At 38.1% G+C, this 17,860-nt stretch overlaps 1 protein-coding gene across 24 annotated transcripts in view; it reads left to right on the top strand.

The window, feature by feature from the left end:
- Nucleotides 1-17,860, top strand: part of MEF2C (myocyte enhancer factor 2C) — a 155,095-nt gene that overhangs the window by 13,080 nt on the left and 124,155 nt on the right. For 16 of the 24 annotated variants that reach the window (XM_039543985.1, XM_039544010.1, XM_039544006.1 and 13 more), the window contains exon 2: nucleotides 2,392-2,490. The exons of 1 other annotated variant lie outside the window; for it this stretch is intronic. The gene's annotated coding sequence lies outside the window, so the exon portion shown is untranslated. Of the gene's footprint in view, nucleotides 1-65; nucleotides 168-2,391; nucleotides 2,491-5,447; nucleotides 5,486-6,565; nucleotides 7,094-17,860 lie in introns of those variants that run through there. 7 more of the 24 variants (XM_039543993.1, XM_039543983.1, XM_039543994.1 and 4 more) reach the window with 3 other exon arrangements.

The following is a 17,860-nucleotide window of genomic DNA, read 5'->3' as shown; positions in this document are numbered from 1 at the left end:
CCCCCCCCCCACCCAGCCCTGTGGCCTCCAAACAAGGGGCAGTGGCGCGGGGGGGGGAGCAGGAGGCGAGGAAGATTGGGCAGTGGTGCCTAGTCTGGCTGAGTGACTGATACGCAGGGCATAAAGCGCACTGTGTGACTCTTGGGCATCCAGACTGTGTCCAGCATGTAAGTGCATTTCTGCTTTATTTTGGGGTTTGGGCCTCCTTAATGCGCGTCTCCTCTGCCTCCTCTGGGTTTTTCTAGTCGGCGAGGGGCAGGGGAAGAAGTCTTGGTTACTATGCTGTCCCAGAGCAAACAGATTCTGCAGCCCACTCCCACCCCACCACTGTGAGTGACAAATCCCCCAGCCCCCCATTTCAGTGCGCACACAAGAAGCCACGGCACTCTCCCTCCAGTGCACGCGCACACACACACGGCACCCGTCCCTGCCACGGTGCGCGCACACACGTGGCATTCTCACCTCCTTCCCAAAGCGCACCCAGCCATAAAGCGGGGCTCGCCTCTACAGCGCACGCACGCGTGTCCGCCACCTGGTGCACACACCGACCGCATCGCTCCCCCATTGCGCGCGAGCACGCGAGCACATCCCCGGCTCTGCACAAGCGGTCCATTACACAGATGATGGTCTTCTTTCACTCAGCTCAAAGGCACACACCGCGTAGGATCCCGTCCTCCCCCTCTTCTACCCACTTCTTCCACCCTCCTTCCACTCCAAACGCGTAGGTCACACTCCGTGTACTCCTCCCGCTTCCATCATGCCTTCCCCGGGTACACCCAACACAACAGCACTCTCTCCGAACATCCACAACACATTACCCTCCCCCCCCACACACACCGGGGCCATGCACCCGAAATCTGCCTCTCGCCTCCCAATGTATGTATATGCACACACACACACACACTCTCTCTCTCTCTTCCATGTTCACAGATGACACTTGCTGCCCTGTCTTCAGTGCGGACGCACATTTGTCCCTCTCTTCCCAATCCATGTCCATTAATTTAATCGCCCATGCACACACTGTAGTGTCAAAAACCGCTGCGGACACATTTTGCTACTAGTACCAACACGTAACACTTGTTGGCTGTTCTTTTTCTGACACTACACCGGCAACAGCCTGAAGCGGGAGGAGAGGAGGGGAAATCCGACGGGTACCGCGCGGCTGTTGCTTTACTGTACTTTTGATTGGTCTGTAATCTGTGCAGTGTCAGTGGATTGAGTGGCCATAAAAATCATCTACTGGGGTTTGGGCTGTTTGAACTCAAAAGCAGCCCTTGGCTGTGGGCTTGCGGATGTTTGGTAAGGGCTGGCCAGTCCCAAGTTCCGGGAGGCTCAGAAATACCCCCTTCCTTTCTCCCCCCCCCCTTACTGCCCCTCTTTGGAATCAAGCCCACCCCTAATATAAAGAGTTTAAAGTTCCGCCACACTGTAGCTGCAAGCGGAAACCAGGCATACTGTGCCTGTGAGGGGGATTTTGCAGGACGCATCCTGTGTATATCCCAGTGTTTTGTGAATAACCTCAAGAGTTACACTAACTTCCTAGTTATGAACAATAATAAGCTTCTCCTAAAACTCAAACACTGTCTTGTGCAGTAATTCTTAAGCCATTTCAAATATGCAAATAAAAATGAAACTTTTTTTAAAGTATTAATAGAAAGGCAAGATATCAGGAAACTATCAGATAAGAAATGGTCCAAATGATCATTCAAATAGTCTACAGCTATAAACCTGGCCATTTACTCGATTACTTTGCTGGGTGGCACATTACAATTTGGTTGAAGACACCATTTTCACAAGCAACTAGTGTACAGAAGGCTGGACAAACAATACAAGAAGAAAAGTGTTCTGATTACAGGCAGTTTTGCAATCTAAAAGGTAGGCCTTTATGGAACCTTCCTTAGATGGTTGTTGGTGTGTAAAAAACAATAGTTCTTAAAAAAATAAAATAAATTGATGAATACACTTTGCCATAAAATTCCAGCTTTTGACACAATAATTTTAATTGTTACCTCTGTACAGTACACCTCTTCATTAAGCAGTGAGGGAACTGTTTAAAAAAACAGTGAAGACAACCATAAATATTTTATATAATACCTACTCAGAAGATTATTACAATCTCAGATCAATAGTTTTATTACAATTCACAATTTTATTGATATTTCAGCATCCCCGAAGTAGGATTCAGATAGATTTTACTGCATCTGTTTAATACATAAAGGTATTTGATCATACATAGTTAAAAGTGATATAATCGTGAGATTAAGTTCAGAACAATAAAGACAGTATTTTTCAGAAGCTATTTCTTTCATACGTCTCTTTAAATGTATTTGCCTCACTACCACAGACCTACATTTTAATAATATGCTACTTTTGTGCTTTTAAATATTTAAGGTGCCGAATAAGAATTGTAAACTGTGAAGTAACTACTATGGAACAGATTAAGTAAAGCATTGGAGGTGGATGATTTTGACAATAAAGAGGGTGTATGTGGTGAGTGTTTAATATTTATTGCATTTAATATTATTAAGTAGTTTTTATAATTTCAAATGTTAGGCTCAGAGCAAAGCCTTGATAGCAAATTCTGCTGTATTGTATACTTGCCGGTATACCATTGACAAAGGCTTTCTGTAATCATTGCTTGCTGTGCATTACACCATTTTAGTAATGGCATACCATTTTATTTAAAGTTCATGTCTCAGCCATGCCTTGTGAATATCTTTTATAATTAATTCATTTGACAAGAAATTATATACATTCCAATTCTTTCCTATGGTTTATAAAATATTTAAATTCTGCTCCTGGAATCCATATCCTATTATCTTTGAGATTTTCCGAATGTATACATTATGTTCAATTATAAAGGCATATGGATTGAAGGAATATTCTGAATGACTGTAGAACAAATACAGTACTGTTGAATAATCTTGTGGGGTAGATTAATCTATAGCCTTGATTCCTCTCAGGGTGGGTTGCTGTGGCAACCGCCCCAGCTCACTTTAAAATAATTTTTTAAAGCTCACTTCAAGAGCTACACCCAGCATGGGCCAAGTTAAAAAGCAGACAGACATAGGAAGAAGTGCTTTAGTACACTGCTGTTATAAGATAGAGAGGTGGTTTTAAGAGCAAGGGGTGGAGTGTGGTGGGGCAGAACTCTGCACAGAAAATAGAAGCTATACCACCCCAGGGTTAGAATGCAAAGTAAGTGGATCATTTTGTCCTAATCTCAGTCATCTTCTGTTGAAATGTCACTTAATGATATAAATTGGTAGCCTCATTTCTTTTAAGAATTTTTTTGTCACCAGGTACAGAAAATTAAAAATGGACTTTACTAAGACCCTTTATGGGGGGTGCTCGCTAAGCTAACCATGAGATAATCACACTCTAAGGAAAAGAGACACTTGACTATATCTCATTCTGATAAGGCTTTGGGGATCTGAGTTTCTAATGATCCCACCTCATGTTATGCTTTATTGTTTAATTCAGATATGTCAGGTGATGCATTGGAAAAAGGTGCAACATTGTTCATAGTACAGGTTGCCAATAGGCCTATGAATGACCAGTTTACAACAGGAACCATAGCTTAGATTAGACCATTTTGGAAGAAATCCAAATGGGATTCTCCCCTAAAATATTTGCTATTTATGATGCATGTTTTTAAAACTTGGTACAGATAACAAAGCAAAGATTTTTCGTTGTTTAAAATTATTCCAGATTCTAAAATTAACCCTAACAGGTAGAAAGATTCTACACATATTTCAAAGATACTGCATATTTGTGCACTAATACATGCTTTATTGAATCCTGGAGTTGATGAGGAAGCATGCCCTCTACTGTAGATCTGTCCATCTGTCTGTTTTTCCACTTAATATTTGAACTCTGTTTTAAGATGGAGGTGTCCTCTACATTGCTTTGATGAATTGTGCTCTGACAAAAACCTGGCACAGTTTACAGATACTCTAATATATGAAGGTCACAACTATTTAAAGATTAGGCCCTCAGAGCCTAAAAATGTGGAAGGCATAGTAGACATATTAAGCAGCTGTACATATTACTTTGTTGTGGTAATTGCTATCTGATTTCTTGATGTTGAATTGAAGTACCATCCAAGCTTTATCCTGCCAACTAAAGGGTCTGCTCAAGCAACTAGACAAAAGCCTGAAAGATGCATTTAGCTTGCACAGAATGCAACAGATTACAGCCATTTTCATCTACAGCACAAAGGTGTGAGCCTAGAAACTAGATGTCCCAACGCATAATGCTCCATTTTTTAAAAAAACTAAGAAAATATTAGTTATTGCTGTTGGAAAGACTGGTGCCATATTGATAGCTGGGAAAATGAAACTCTAGCTACAGAACAGGCACCACAAGGATAGGATCAGTGCAAACTTTCCCATATTTCTTTACCAGAGTGCCTCACTCCAAACCTGATGAGACCACTAGGGCTGAAAGGGTAGTTCAGACTTCATGTTCTCCCAGGTTTTGGTCCCTCTGCTGATACTACTAACGTGTGTGCCAACTACTGTCATTTTTTATATGTCTGTACAGTGTCTACCTGGCTGAGGCCTCTAGAGGCTACTGCAATATAAATGTTTATGTTTATTTATTATTAATTATGATTATTGTTGTTGTTGTGTTTTACGGGATGTGGTTTGTGGATATCTGTCCAGTAAGAATTGTCCGCCCACTATTATCAAATCTGATTATGATGGAGTAGAGGGTTATGGGACTTGTAGTCAGTTAAGGCACCGCCTAAGTATCAAAACTGAGAACAGTCTTGGGCAATATTTTATAACTCCATCAGTTTCATTCAGATCTGGCCATGCTTTGAGCATTCCTGCTTTAGAATATACAGTAAAATAAATAGACATTTATTAATGACCTAAACTGAAATTTTAGAAGTCAGTCAATGGCCCAATGGGATATTTACATGCAAAAAAAAGTATAGGGTTAGACCCTTGAAATAAAAATAAAGTAAACCAAAATAAGTCTCTCTGTTGTTTTATTCACTGCTTTGATGTTATTATATATAGTCTTCAGGTTTCCTTTACTCCTGTCTGTTATGGCTTATACCTTTATAAAGTATCCTGTTGCTCTCAAAGCATTATAGAAGTTGGCTATCTACGTAAAAGTTAAAACAAGAATCTGCAAAGTAGTTTTACTCACCAAGTTTTACATATGCTTAATTTTGACTTTTATTTGTGTACAGAAGAGTCCTTTCAGTACTGGTTGTAAAGGTAAATGATCATATGAGGAAGGTTCTGTCCTATTATATAGTGTGTTGGAAATACTACATTTCTGTGGAAAAGTCTGCAGAAAAACCATCTCATGCAGTAGGACTTGTGCAATGAGGCAAACAGTACTTTATCTAACCAACAACCCTGTTTGCTGAGGGAGTCTGTTTATTTGCATTCCCTCAAACGTTAGCATCACGATTGTTTCTCTCCTAGCCCCGTGCCTGCTTCCTGTGCAGCTGAAGCAGCCCAGGGTAAGTGAAGTCACCAGCAATTGGATACGGAAGTCTAATGCGTTTGGGAAGTTGGGTTGGTTTACAGACTGAAGGCTCCGAAGAAAGAGGCCAATAAAGGTGCAAGGAGACGGGGTAGAAAATGTCATGCGGGCTAAAAATACACTCGCCTGCTGCACAGATATGTTTGGATCTGTTTCGAAACTGATTAAAAAGTTGCTGGCCTGACAGCCTCCAGTTGCTGGGATGATGATGATGATGATGATGATGATGATACGGATCTTCTCTGCCGCTTGCACAGACTTTGCATTTCAGCGCCCCTTTCAGCTTATTCGCCTTTAATAATTGCCGGCATCCTCTATTTCAGTTGGGTACCTATCTCCGCTTTCTTGTACATAGACGTTGGAATGTATTGATGCCCAGATATTTTCCCCTTGAACACATAGGGGAATGATCACGGGCATATCAGGATAGCAGCATTTAAAATATTTTTAAACCCCTATCCCCGTAACTCCTCGCATTCAAGCCACGATTGTTTTGTGTAAGTGTTGCCACTGGAGGACATTGGGCGCCCTTTATTAGCAGCAATTCCAGCGTGCGCAGCGTTTGCCGTGGCTGTTTCTGAGCTGGCCCAGAGTGTCTCTCCCCCAGAGCCTGCAGTGGTCTTGTGTCCTATTGCTGCTGAACCTCACCAGAAGGGGGGGGGGAGGGGAGAGATGCCGTATTTCCTTAATGTTGTATAATAAAGGATTGTCATTAGGTTTGCGTGTGGCATATGCCATTACCCCCACCGCCAAACTAAAATTAGCAAAATGTCAGGAATGGAGAGATTGATTCACCCAAGATGCAATTATCATTTAAAAAGTGCTTGATTGAGGTGCTGATGTTCGGTGATTTATTCTGCATACCATATACATAATTAAAGTAGGGTAGTGGAGTAATTTATCAATCTAGTGTAGACTAGAGGGGCAAGGAAAGGAGCTGCTGCGGCTGCTGCTGCTCTATGTTTGTTTTATTAAAACGCTTTCGGGATCTGATCCCGCCCCCTTTTTGCAAGAGTGAAACTGATTATTTCTCCAGCTCGGGAGGAGAGAGTCATTCGTTTGGGATTGTGGGAGAGAGAGAGAGAAGTAGAGAGAGACAGAGGGAAGGGAGAGAAGCAGAAAAGGACACCTCATCAAGCGTGTAGTTTTGAATCCCTTCCTTGCCTCTTCCTTCCCCCCTCCGCGATGTTACAAAGGCTGTGAGCTGCTCTCTTTTTCCCATTCGCCTTCTGTCACTTCCTTCCTGGACGCTTTCAGGACGAGTCCGGTTACTTTTAATCCAGCCAGCAGCACAGCCACTTTCTCCTCCTCCACGCTGTGCACTCACACATACACACACACAGAGATACACACACGCGCGCGCGCACACACACACACACACACACATCAGACATCTTCTGGCTGCTATTGGATTGACTTTGAGGCTTGTGTGTGGTTCAAGGAGGCTGCATGTTGAACCAGGTGGTGAACACTTAAAAGGCTGGAAGAAGTAAAGGGTTTTTTTGTTTTGTTTTGTTTTTTGTTTTTTTTTCCTAAGAAAGGAAAATATCTCAAGGACTAGTCTGCTCATCTAAATGTTTGTAATGTAAGTATATATGAAATTCAGAATGGAAATAAAATACAGTGGGGATTGTATATGAGCCCCATATACATATCCTATTGCATTTTTTAAGAATGTTGTCAGTCTATGTATGTGTTCTGGGATTGAGGTTAGTTGTATACTTTTTAAATATATGAATCCACTAGCAATTGCCTTAAAGTAACTTTTTAGTCAAGCAACTTAGTTAAATCACCAGCTATTCAAATTACTCGTCCCCATCAGTCTCTTGAGTGTTTAAAGTTTCATGAAGTTAGTTCACGTCATTAGTGTGCTTGATATCGTAAAGTGTGTGCAGTTTGTTTGGTTTTAATATTTCACCAAATGCTATGACCTTGTAGTACTTGCCCCCTGATTTATCAAACAGTTCACTGAAGAAACAGTCTGGCATGGGAGCAAAACACTCTTAAACGTCATATGCCACTGCTCTTTTCAGTTCTTGCATTCAGTTTTAGTTAAAGCATGCCTGTAAGTGTATACCTTTTTGCATTTCCTTTTTTCACACTTAAGTTTGAAACGCAGAGGCATCTTGCATTATGGCATATGGTGTATTCTTCTGTTAGAATGAAAGTTCTGGTATTCACATAATACTTGAACTAATTTTTATATTAAGAGTGAGTAAGGTTAGATCTCCTTTACAAAACTGGCTATTTTTTACTTTTGATTAAAGTTACTTAAGGTCTAAGATAAAGTTTGGTGTAAAGGGGGAATTTAGAGAAACTGTTGGTGGATTATGGAACTGGAATACTTATATTTTCTAGATAATTTAATATGGTGTTCTGTCATCTTGGAAAACTGAACAAGAATAAAACTATATTACTTATTCTTTTAATCCAAAAGTACATGAAAAGGTAAATAGCACAGGGCAAAACTTTATATCGGAATAATTTCTGTCACTTCAGGGCCCTGTTATTATATGTTTTTAAAGAAAGTTTTTATTCTCATTGGTTGTATGTGGTGGTTATGATTAGCAAATACCTGTCTTTTAAAATAAAATATCTTAATATATACCTTAATATTAGGATGTAAGAATTAAGCAGAGAAAGGCACTTTGCCAATATTTCACTGGAGGTCTATGGAGAATTGCCTAGACACAAAATGCACTTTCCTACCACATATCTGATGATAAGTTTAATGGCAATTGCCTTAAATTATATTCTAATTTCATAGATTTATTTTAAAAGGGGTGTAAAGGTGGCCAGCAAACCAATTATGTTCGACAAAAAAATGTGACTAGCTTTCTTTTTACTGGCACTTTGCAGGGTATTGTGGTCGCAGAGGAAAGATGTTTATATGGAGTATAATAATTCTAATCCCTAGAGGCTTGGCAGGACATGGAAATATAACCACCTGTGAACCAGTTTGAACCTCTGTAGTACTGGCTGATTTCAGTTTCAAACACTCATGCAGTTGGCCACTTTGGAAATTTGTCATTTTCTAAATTATTATTGTTAGAAGATGCTTAGAACATTGTTCTGAGACAAAAACCGACCAGAAATCGCACAGTGTTTCTTATTTTAGCCATTTTATTTAAATAAATATAGAACTATGACATCATATATGTATTTTCTCTGTACTTTGATGAAATCCATATTTCATATTGGGTCAAATACTAACTCTTGTTGAAGACACTGAAAGACTTGACTGAGTAACAACTTCAGGTTTGGGCCCTAAATCCAGAATGTCTGTATTCCTGTAATACATGTCCTTTGGCTTTAATAATCTGACATACATTTTTTACTGTTTATCTTATGGACAGTATCTGAAGGACAAATCTAGGGCCTGATCATGCAAACCTTCATTCATGCAAGTAGTCCTTAAATAAGTCCCACTGATGATGGTAGGGCTGCCTGAATGAGGATAGACAACTCATGTGAGTAATAATTTTCAGGAACAGGCCCACAGACAGAAGATCCTAAATCAGATGTCTGTCAAGCAGTTGGCGTAAGATGTGAAAGAGTAAAGTACAACATTAAATTTCCTTATAAAAGAATACAGTTGTAACATACTATCCCATGTTCTCAGAGTTTTTCTCTTATGCCTGTTTGACCAAGAAAAAGCCAATTTAAGTTTAAACATGCCTTTCAGTGTTGATGTAACAATAAATGATGAACAATATGTGAGATTAAAATCTTTCAAAATGACGTGTCTGGATTGCCAATTTAAGAGTACCTTAGTGATCAGACAAGCGCTTTTTATTTTTTAAGCTTCTTCCAATTTCATGGTAGTCTGAAGATTCTTCTTAAAGCTTTTTTTTTAGTGCATATATAATTTTTCTTAATAAAGTCCTTTTATTTGAGTATATGTAAATTACCCACAGAAAAGAGAGAGGGAGAGAGAGAGAGATGATCATGTAAACAGTTTTATCTTGTGAGTTTAAAACATTTAGTGCCTTGTGGACAAACAGAAATTAATCTTTCCAGACTTTTTCTAGAAGTTCATCTTTAAAAGTTTTTGATTGAAAATGTTTTTAACTTCTTTGTGTACCTCTGTAATATGAAGGAATAGTTAAATAACTATGTAGAAACTTGACAGTTGCGTAGAAGTTTCAAATTATTATTTTTTTTTTGGCATTTTAAGTTTTTCTTTCTTTTACTCTTTTTGTAACAGGTTAATATTTCAGCTGATCAGTAAAGTAGTACAGTGCATCCATAAGAGTATTTCTGTATCTTGTTGAGCAAAAAGTCATGCCCTGGTATCGAATGCATAAAATAATGTTTTATGATTCTAAACTACATTTTCACCTGTTGGACCAAACTTCTAAATTACACATTAATTTACCAAAAATTCAGAAAAGATGGTTTGGTGTTGATTTAAGTACACTGATTGTGGAAATAACATAAATAAGATACTCTATAGTAAAATAAAAGTTTTATTGTATTAATTGATGCAATATTTTGCGGTATAATTAGTGTATCTGTTTGTGTAATGCACTTCAGGCATCTTAAATCCCATAGTATAATATAAACAGACTTTTTTCTACATATACATTTTAGTCTATTTGGTGATTTAGAGACAAACCTCTAAAATTAAAAACAGGTTTATTTGTAACTCAAGAGGTAGAAAACTTTAGCACTAAGATTAATGATATCAGGTTAGTCTATGAAAGGGTTAACAGTATACCTTTGCACCTTATTTCAAAACTAAAACATATACAGAAGAACTCCGGTCAGCATGCACTATTTAAGTTGTAAGTGAAAACTCAAAATATTTTAAATATGCTTTTTTCATTTTATGAATATAGTAATTGCCTGGCTGCTCTGAAAGGATTTAAGCTAATCTTCTGAGAGCTGATGGTCAGTATGTTACATGTGGACAGGTGATTAAAAGCTGGTGTCTTCAGTACTGTACCTTAATCTCACAGTCGCATTGACTGCAGTGCAGTAGAGCTTGGCTGTTCACCGGGATCTGTCATCTTTAGGAAATCAGACCAGCTTATAGAGGCAATTCACAAAACCAACAGTGACAACAAAGTCTTATGTGCCTTACAAAAGAAGGATTAAGCAGTTCTCATGTCATTTTGATCGGACAGAGATAAAAGCTGATTGCTGCAGCATGGCAAGGCACACGTCAATTTCAATTGATTATTATATAAGGATACTATAACCCTGTTGCTTAGTCATTAAATGTAATTCAAAGCAGGGAAAATTCAATTTTGAAATGATTGGTTTTATATGACGTGATAAAAAATGATCCACATGGAGCATTGTTGCATGTCTTTCAGAAAATCACTGTTTATTCAACACTTGTTGAAATAGAGTGTTTTGGGGGCTTTTTTTTTTTTTTTAAAATTGGTTAGGTGATACATCCTTCAACAGCAATTAGATCATTCTTGAAACTGCCTGAGACTATACTAAATTTATAGCACTTATCCTACTAGGAACATATGCAAAAAGCACCCGCATTTTACAATTTAGCAGAAGTGTGGCATTAAGCATCAAGTAAATTATCTTAGTTCCAGGTAGTATTCCATTATATTTTAAAATACAATATTCAGCTGTACTTTGTGTTACATCCGTAGACATCACAGTATATTTTACAAATTAATTAGCAAATCAAATGTGGACCTTTTTTCTTTTGCTACAATCTAATTTGGCAATATAATATAAAGTGTTGGCTGTTTTTGCAGGGAATAAAGTTATGACATATATGCTATACTAACATTTGGAAGTATCAAACTTTCATAGATGACTAGTTCTGGTAATTTTACCTTTTTTGAAACAGAACTCCTTTTTTTACCCAACTGATGCCTCCTAGTGTTTCACATAATAAAACACTAATGAGTCACCCATAAATGTAAACATTGCTTTTTCATTGCCTGCATCTGATGTGATACATACTTTTTCATTGCCTACATCTGATGTGATACATAAAATTAATATTTATGTGTTTAATTTTGTGTGTTATTAAAATCAGACAGGAAATTCCTGTAAATGAGATGTTTCATCTCAGTGGATACTATGCACACATTTACAGTTTTTCTTTAACATTGCGTAACAGTATTTTGGAAAGTTTGTATCTCAGATAGAGAGCATTTTCTGTCTCTTTTACTTCCCATTTACATTATATGAACTTTTGAAAGTATTATAGGGCTCAAATGGGGTTTAAAAAAGATGCTGATAGTTTAGCATTTCCATTTTTAAGGCCCTGAAAATATAGGTGCAGAAGAGTTTGAAATATCCTGGAGTGCCTCACAGCCAAATAAAATTAATAAAGAGAAGGAATGTTGTGAGACATGCCATCTCACTTCAAACCCAAAAGCAGCATAAAATAATTGTTAAGTTTTGTCACATTCTGTAATTATTCCTGTGTATTTTATGTCTGAATAAGTAAGAGAACTGTATTAATCTAATTTTTAAAGGTTTGGAGCACCCACAGCACACTGACTTCAATGAAAGCAGCAGGTGACCAGCACCTTTGAAAATCAAGTCTTTTATATATAGATGAATAGAGTATATAGTGGTGAAAACTGAAATACAGCATTAGATTTCCACAAGTTTGATATGGCTATAACATAACTCACCAATACTTGAACAAAAATATGATTTTATTAGATTAATACCATGTGACAGTAGAGGATTTTTTTTTGGAGTGGGGAGGGGTCTGATTTTCGAAAAAGTTGTATAGCACCAGGGTTTTTGTGGCTCCTGCAAACTACTGTGATGAAGTATAACTTACTGGACTCCATTTGAACTGTCAGGTGCAATTTTATAAGGAGGAAGAAGAAAATAGGATTTGCAGCAGTTTTGCAAATTTGAATGTCACAAGATTTTCAGTAGGGTATGAGAATAGCATAACTGTGACATCAGAAATATAATGTGTTACTCTAACACTTTGAGGAAAAACATTGGATTTCATAAATATTTAGCTTACCATGTAAGTTACAAATAGAAATAAAGAGAGTGAGACTCCTTACACTTTCACAGATCTGAACTTTACCAGTTAAAAAACCTGATAAAAGTTAATGACTTTTTCACAATGCGTATATAACATGTGTGGGTGTATATTTACATAGAAATATATATTTTCATATATTAAATACTTATGGACATATCCATGCATGCAGCTCTCACTGAAATAAATTGGAGTTTGGCTTTAAATCAAGTGCAGCGTCTGGTCTTTAGGTTGTATTCTGCCTCACTCACATATCTGTCACGTTTATGAATAATTTAAACTAGGGCTCAACAGTACTGGGATCTGCCATTTATTTAAGCCACTTGTGATCGGACAGTATCCCAGATCTTCAAACTTGTTTGAATCTTGGAAACACTTTAAAGTATGAGAGAGGGTTCATCCTTCAACCAGGAAAACAAATTGCAAAAAGGGATGGAAGTCTCCCACAAGAAGTAGTTGCACTGCTTCTTCCCTTGAAAAGAGAAAGTAAATTTGAAAGACCGAAGAAGAGAGTTGCACGGATAGGAATTTTTTAGGGCAGCTCAAGTGTGGGGAGGGTGTATCTAGGAGTATTAGGCTGAAATTAAGCTAAACTGAGTGTCAATAAATATTTCCTTACAGTGACACATATTTAGGTTGTGGAGTAATGTCCTCAGGGAAATGGTAGAAGCCCTATCATCTGAGTTATTTGGATTGGATGAAGTACTTGAGAATTTTTGAGACTCTGCTGTAGGGAACAGTCCTGTAATGGCAGGGGGTAGACTAGATGACCCAATGGGCTAGATCCTTGGCACTTTGTGCCATTGCAATGTCATACAGGGGACTTAAAGCTGTGCTAGGGCTCAGCAAGTTGGCTAGGGGGGCATAACAGCATTGGGGCTAGAGAAGGAAGAGATTCAGAGATCCTGACCAGTGGAGCAGCTCTTTGGGACCCACTGTCTATCTGCTGGCTCAAGTTGAAGCAGCACTGAGGCAGCTCCCAGGATCAGGGGTGATATTGTCTTGGTGGCATGAAGTCCTCCTTCCCCCTTCCCCCACTCCCCGCCCGTGCTACTTGTTTCCTGGTGCATCTTGAATTGCTTGAGTGAAACTGGAGCTCTAGCCTAACAGGTCTTTTCTGATTCTAATTTCTTTGATTGTATGATTTAGAAGACAAAGTTAACTATAGGCATGAGTATTAAAATATATGCTGTTTCTGGAACCCAGACATGTTAATCATATATCTCTAATGCCATGATCCAGAGATATAGAGTTAGGCAAATCAAATTAGAGATAACACTATTTGTGTTATTTTCATAAACATAGAAAGGATATATGTCATTTGTGGAACCATTACATAGTATTTGCAGTATTTGCTTTTAAACAGTCAACCAATACCAGTTAGCAAAATCTGTACAGGACATGGCAGAGGATTGTGAAATTGCTTGGAAAAGACATCTACAGAGTAAACTTAATGCAGCGTGTTGTCCATGGGAAACATTACTATATAATGACAGAAAAATGCAAATACTAAGGAAGCTTTATTGATTTTAATTTGTAATAAATTATATTATTCTTAATAACAAATTACTTGTAATAAGCTATTGACTATATGTAAAATAATAGTGCATTAGTCTAACCTAAATAACATTAAGAAATTTCAAAGATCAGCACAAAAATTAAAATGGTCCAGATCAGGGGTAGGCAACCTATGGCACGGGTGCCGAAGGCGGCACGCGAGCTGATTTTCAGTGGCACTCACACTGCCCAGGTCCTGGCCACCAGTCCAAGGGCTCTGCATTTTAATTTAGTTTTAAATGAAGCTTCTTCAACATTTTAAAAACCTTATTTACTTTACATACAACAATAGTTTAGTTATATATTATAGACTTATAGAAAGAGACCTTCTAAAACATTTAAATGTATTACTGGCATGCAAAACCTTAAATTAGAGTCAATAAATGAAGACTCGGCACACCACTTCTGAAAGGTTGCCAACCCCTGGTCCAGATTGTCTCTAGCGTGAAAAGCCACAGGAGGGCACTTTTCACTGGGGAGTCTGTAAAAAAGTAAATAAAGCCTGGGTATGTTCTGAAAGGGTAGAGGGGGACAATGTGTCTGGTTCACACCTTCACAGGCCTGCCACAGCTCCATCCCCATCTTTTGCATGTCACATCCAAGTAAGGGTGAAATATGTGGAGTTGGGAGGATTTCCATGAAGATCTTAAGGGTGTGACATGATCTGGATCAACATGTAGGACAGTAAATAAACACCCTGACTTTCACAATAAGCCAAAAATCAAGCTAATTCCATTTCCGAACAACGCCAAAACAAGCCAATCCCTAAAAACCCCAACACTCTATGTGACTAGATCCCCCTGGTGTGAAATCGGGGACTGTGGTGGGCCCGCTGTGAACTCCTGATTCTCTCCCTCCTTTGCCCGTGCTTGCCCCTGCTTGTCCCCCATTGCCCCGCTTGCCGGGAGCCTATCAAAAAAGAAGAAGCAACAAGGTACAAGCCAAACACTAGCCAACTAGCAACTCACAAGTCAATTGAGCCAAAAACAAACCCAGTTTCTGGATTTATTTATTTATTTATTGCGGGTTTGGTGTGTCTGGTAGTGGGTCACAGCCTTTAGTCCTGTGTAAAGCCTTATCCCACAGTCCTTACCAGAACAACATTTCCACAGGATTTGGCCTGCTATGAACAGTCAATAATCATGTAGAATCGGTAGGGCAACTGTTTCAACAGTATCTTTAACCACAATAATTTAAAGGTGTTTTCATAGATATGAGGAACTGATCTTTGAAGAAGTTCTTGATGAGGTCCTGCATTACCTACAGACTGTTCTGAGACAGTGGTCTGATTTTCTTCTTTTATCTTGTTCTTAGGTATAAGATGCAGATGAAGAATTGATATAAATTATGCACATGGGATTGACTAAAAATTAGGTTTATTGCCCATCCACTACATATGAAATAAGTGTTAAATTGCACACATACCCAAACCTCTATACAACACATTTTATATGTTGGAATACTGGGCCGGAGAATACATCCTTGCAGTGGCATACAAGATTTATAGCCTCATCCAAAATATACATGCATAAATGCCAGAGATCAGAAATATAACCCTTACTGTTAATGAGGTACTACAGAGTGGTAGACTCATTTCAAACTAAATAGAATGAACCAGTATGTTATTAAATTACTTTAGAGTAAACATTTTAAACATTCTGTAACCTGGGGCTATTGGATCACGGGTACTAATTTAAAAGGATATTTTTAAAGAAAATGCATTAATTAGAAAGTAGGATTCAGGGATTTTTCAAAAAGAAAGTATGATTGGCTGGCTCCCTAATTTCAACAAAGCTGCTTCGTGTTATATATATTGAAACTGTGGGGCTAGATCCTCAGGTGGTGAAAATTTGCATAGCCCCGCTGAGGTAACAATACAGCTGAGGATCTGGGCCTGAGTTTTTTATCCTGATTTTAGCAATAATTATGTGTAGTATAGAATCAGAAGAATAAACCTTTTTAATTTCTGATAACATCTTTGGTGAATATCGTGGTGTATTTTTGTGCTTTTGAATGCTAGGGTTTTGGTGCAGCAAAATGAAAGCTTTGTCCTGTCTGCACATCCAGATATAGTACTGGATATCCCATCACAGATGTCATTTTCTACTTCCTACAGTTCTTTCAGCACTGAGCTCAGATATTACACTCTTTGGTGATCAGTAGCACAGTTCATTTTCCACTCTAGCTCACACACTGATATCTTTGTGGAAGTTTACTTTTAAAAAAAAATGTATTTAGAGGGAGGATACCGTGTGAACGGGTGTGATAGAAATCCCTAAGATAGATAAGAGAGAGAGAGATAGAAGTAAATTTATTACTTTAGCATGGTGTTTTTAATGCCTGTGATTTTATGCTCTGCTTCTGCACCTATGGGAAAGAACATCACTGTTATCAATTCACTGGACACTCAAAGTGGATTCCTTACTTAGCATCATTCTACGTTACTTAATAACAATGTAAAGTGATACATGATACGGCAGTTAGGTGTGACACAAAGGAAATATTCTGTGATCTGTTTCAGAAGAGCAGCACTTTTCATTATTCTGGCCTCTTCTTGACAGATCCTATCCACCGTATTTGAGACAAGTGGTGATTTTATGATTCTGACTATTCCTACAAGTCACTGTATTCTATTCTATTCTGTAAAGCATTAGCGCTCTGTTCTACCACATTTTTTAACACAGACTGTTCACTGAGGACTAAGGTTAGGTCAATAGTGAGACCATTCAAGTCTATGACTATCACAGATAGGACCTGAAATAATGCTGTTCCAGATTGCTGTGGAAATGTAATTGTGTGGGCATTGGGGGAGAAAGTGTTTTCCTTCTCCTTTCCTGCTGACTGTAAGTCATATGGGCCTTTCCTTTGCTGGATCAGAAGATTGGCCTGTAATTTAAATCTTATCCTAAAAAATGGCACTTCCATATTTGATTGGTATCACTTGAAAATGAAATGTAAATATTTCAAATAGGAACTCAACCATTTTTCTCCTAGGTAAGTACAGATTTGTGAAGATCTTCCTACTGACACATTTACAAAGCAAGGAAATGTGGCATTCTGTTTTCATATATTGGTCCAGACCTTAATCTTAGGTATAAGATACAGTTAAACGAGTAGCCGATATTGTGCATATACCCAGAGTTGCAGATATTTTGAGCTATGCGTCAATTCAAGCTAGATATCTCAGATTAGAATCTGGCTCTTCCACTGAAAATGTGAACCAACATATATTAATTTTGGTTCTGAAACACAATGTATATTTAATACTCGTTTCTTTTATTTGGCAAAATCATCCATATCTAGAAGAGAGAGTCTCCGAGGGTCACATGCAACTCATTCTCATTTATTTCAGTAGCAGTTGAGAACAAAACTATCATCCCTAATTAGAATTTCTGACACTTCATATTTTGGAGGACAATACTACTTTATAATACAGACATCTTCTAAACTTTCTTTTACATATTAATTCAATAACCATCATTCTTAAAAAAGGGCATATACAATTGGTTTCTTTTGAGGTAATAAAAGGTATTATTTAGAAGATATATTGCCTGTAAGGTAAGAAGGATGGTCTACTGGATAGGATGTTGGACTAGGAGTCAAAAGACCAACATCTAATTCCAACTTAGCTACAGACCCACTTTGGCCAATTCTCCGAATCTGTTCTGTGCCTCAATTTCACATCTGTAAAATGGGTATAAAAATTCTGTATCTCAGAAGGAATGTGGGGAGGCTAATCCATTAATGATGGTGTGAAGTTCAGATACTATGGTAATGGTGGCCATATATGTTCTTATCTAGATT

Source organism: Mauremys reevesii, linkage group 6 (genome assembly GCF_016161935.1).
Source record: "Mauremys reevesii isolate NIE-2019 linkage group 6, ASM1616193v1, whole genome shotgun sequence".
Taxonomy (NCBI): domain Eukaryota; kingdom Metazoa; phylum Chordata; order Testudines; family Geoemydidae; genus Mauremys; species Mauremys reevesii.
This window is presented reverse-complemented; position numbering and strand designations above follow the sequence as displayed.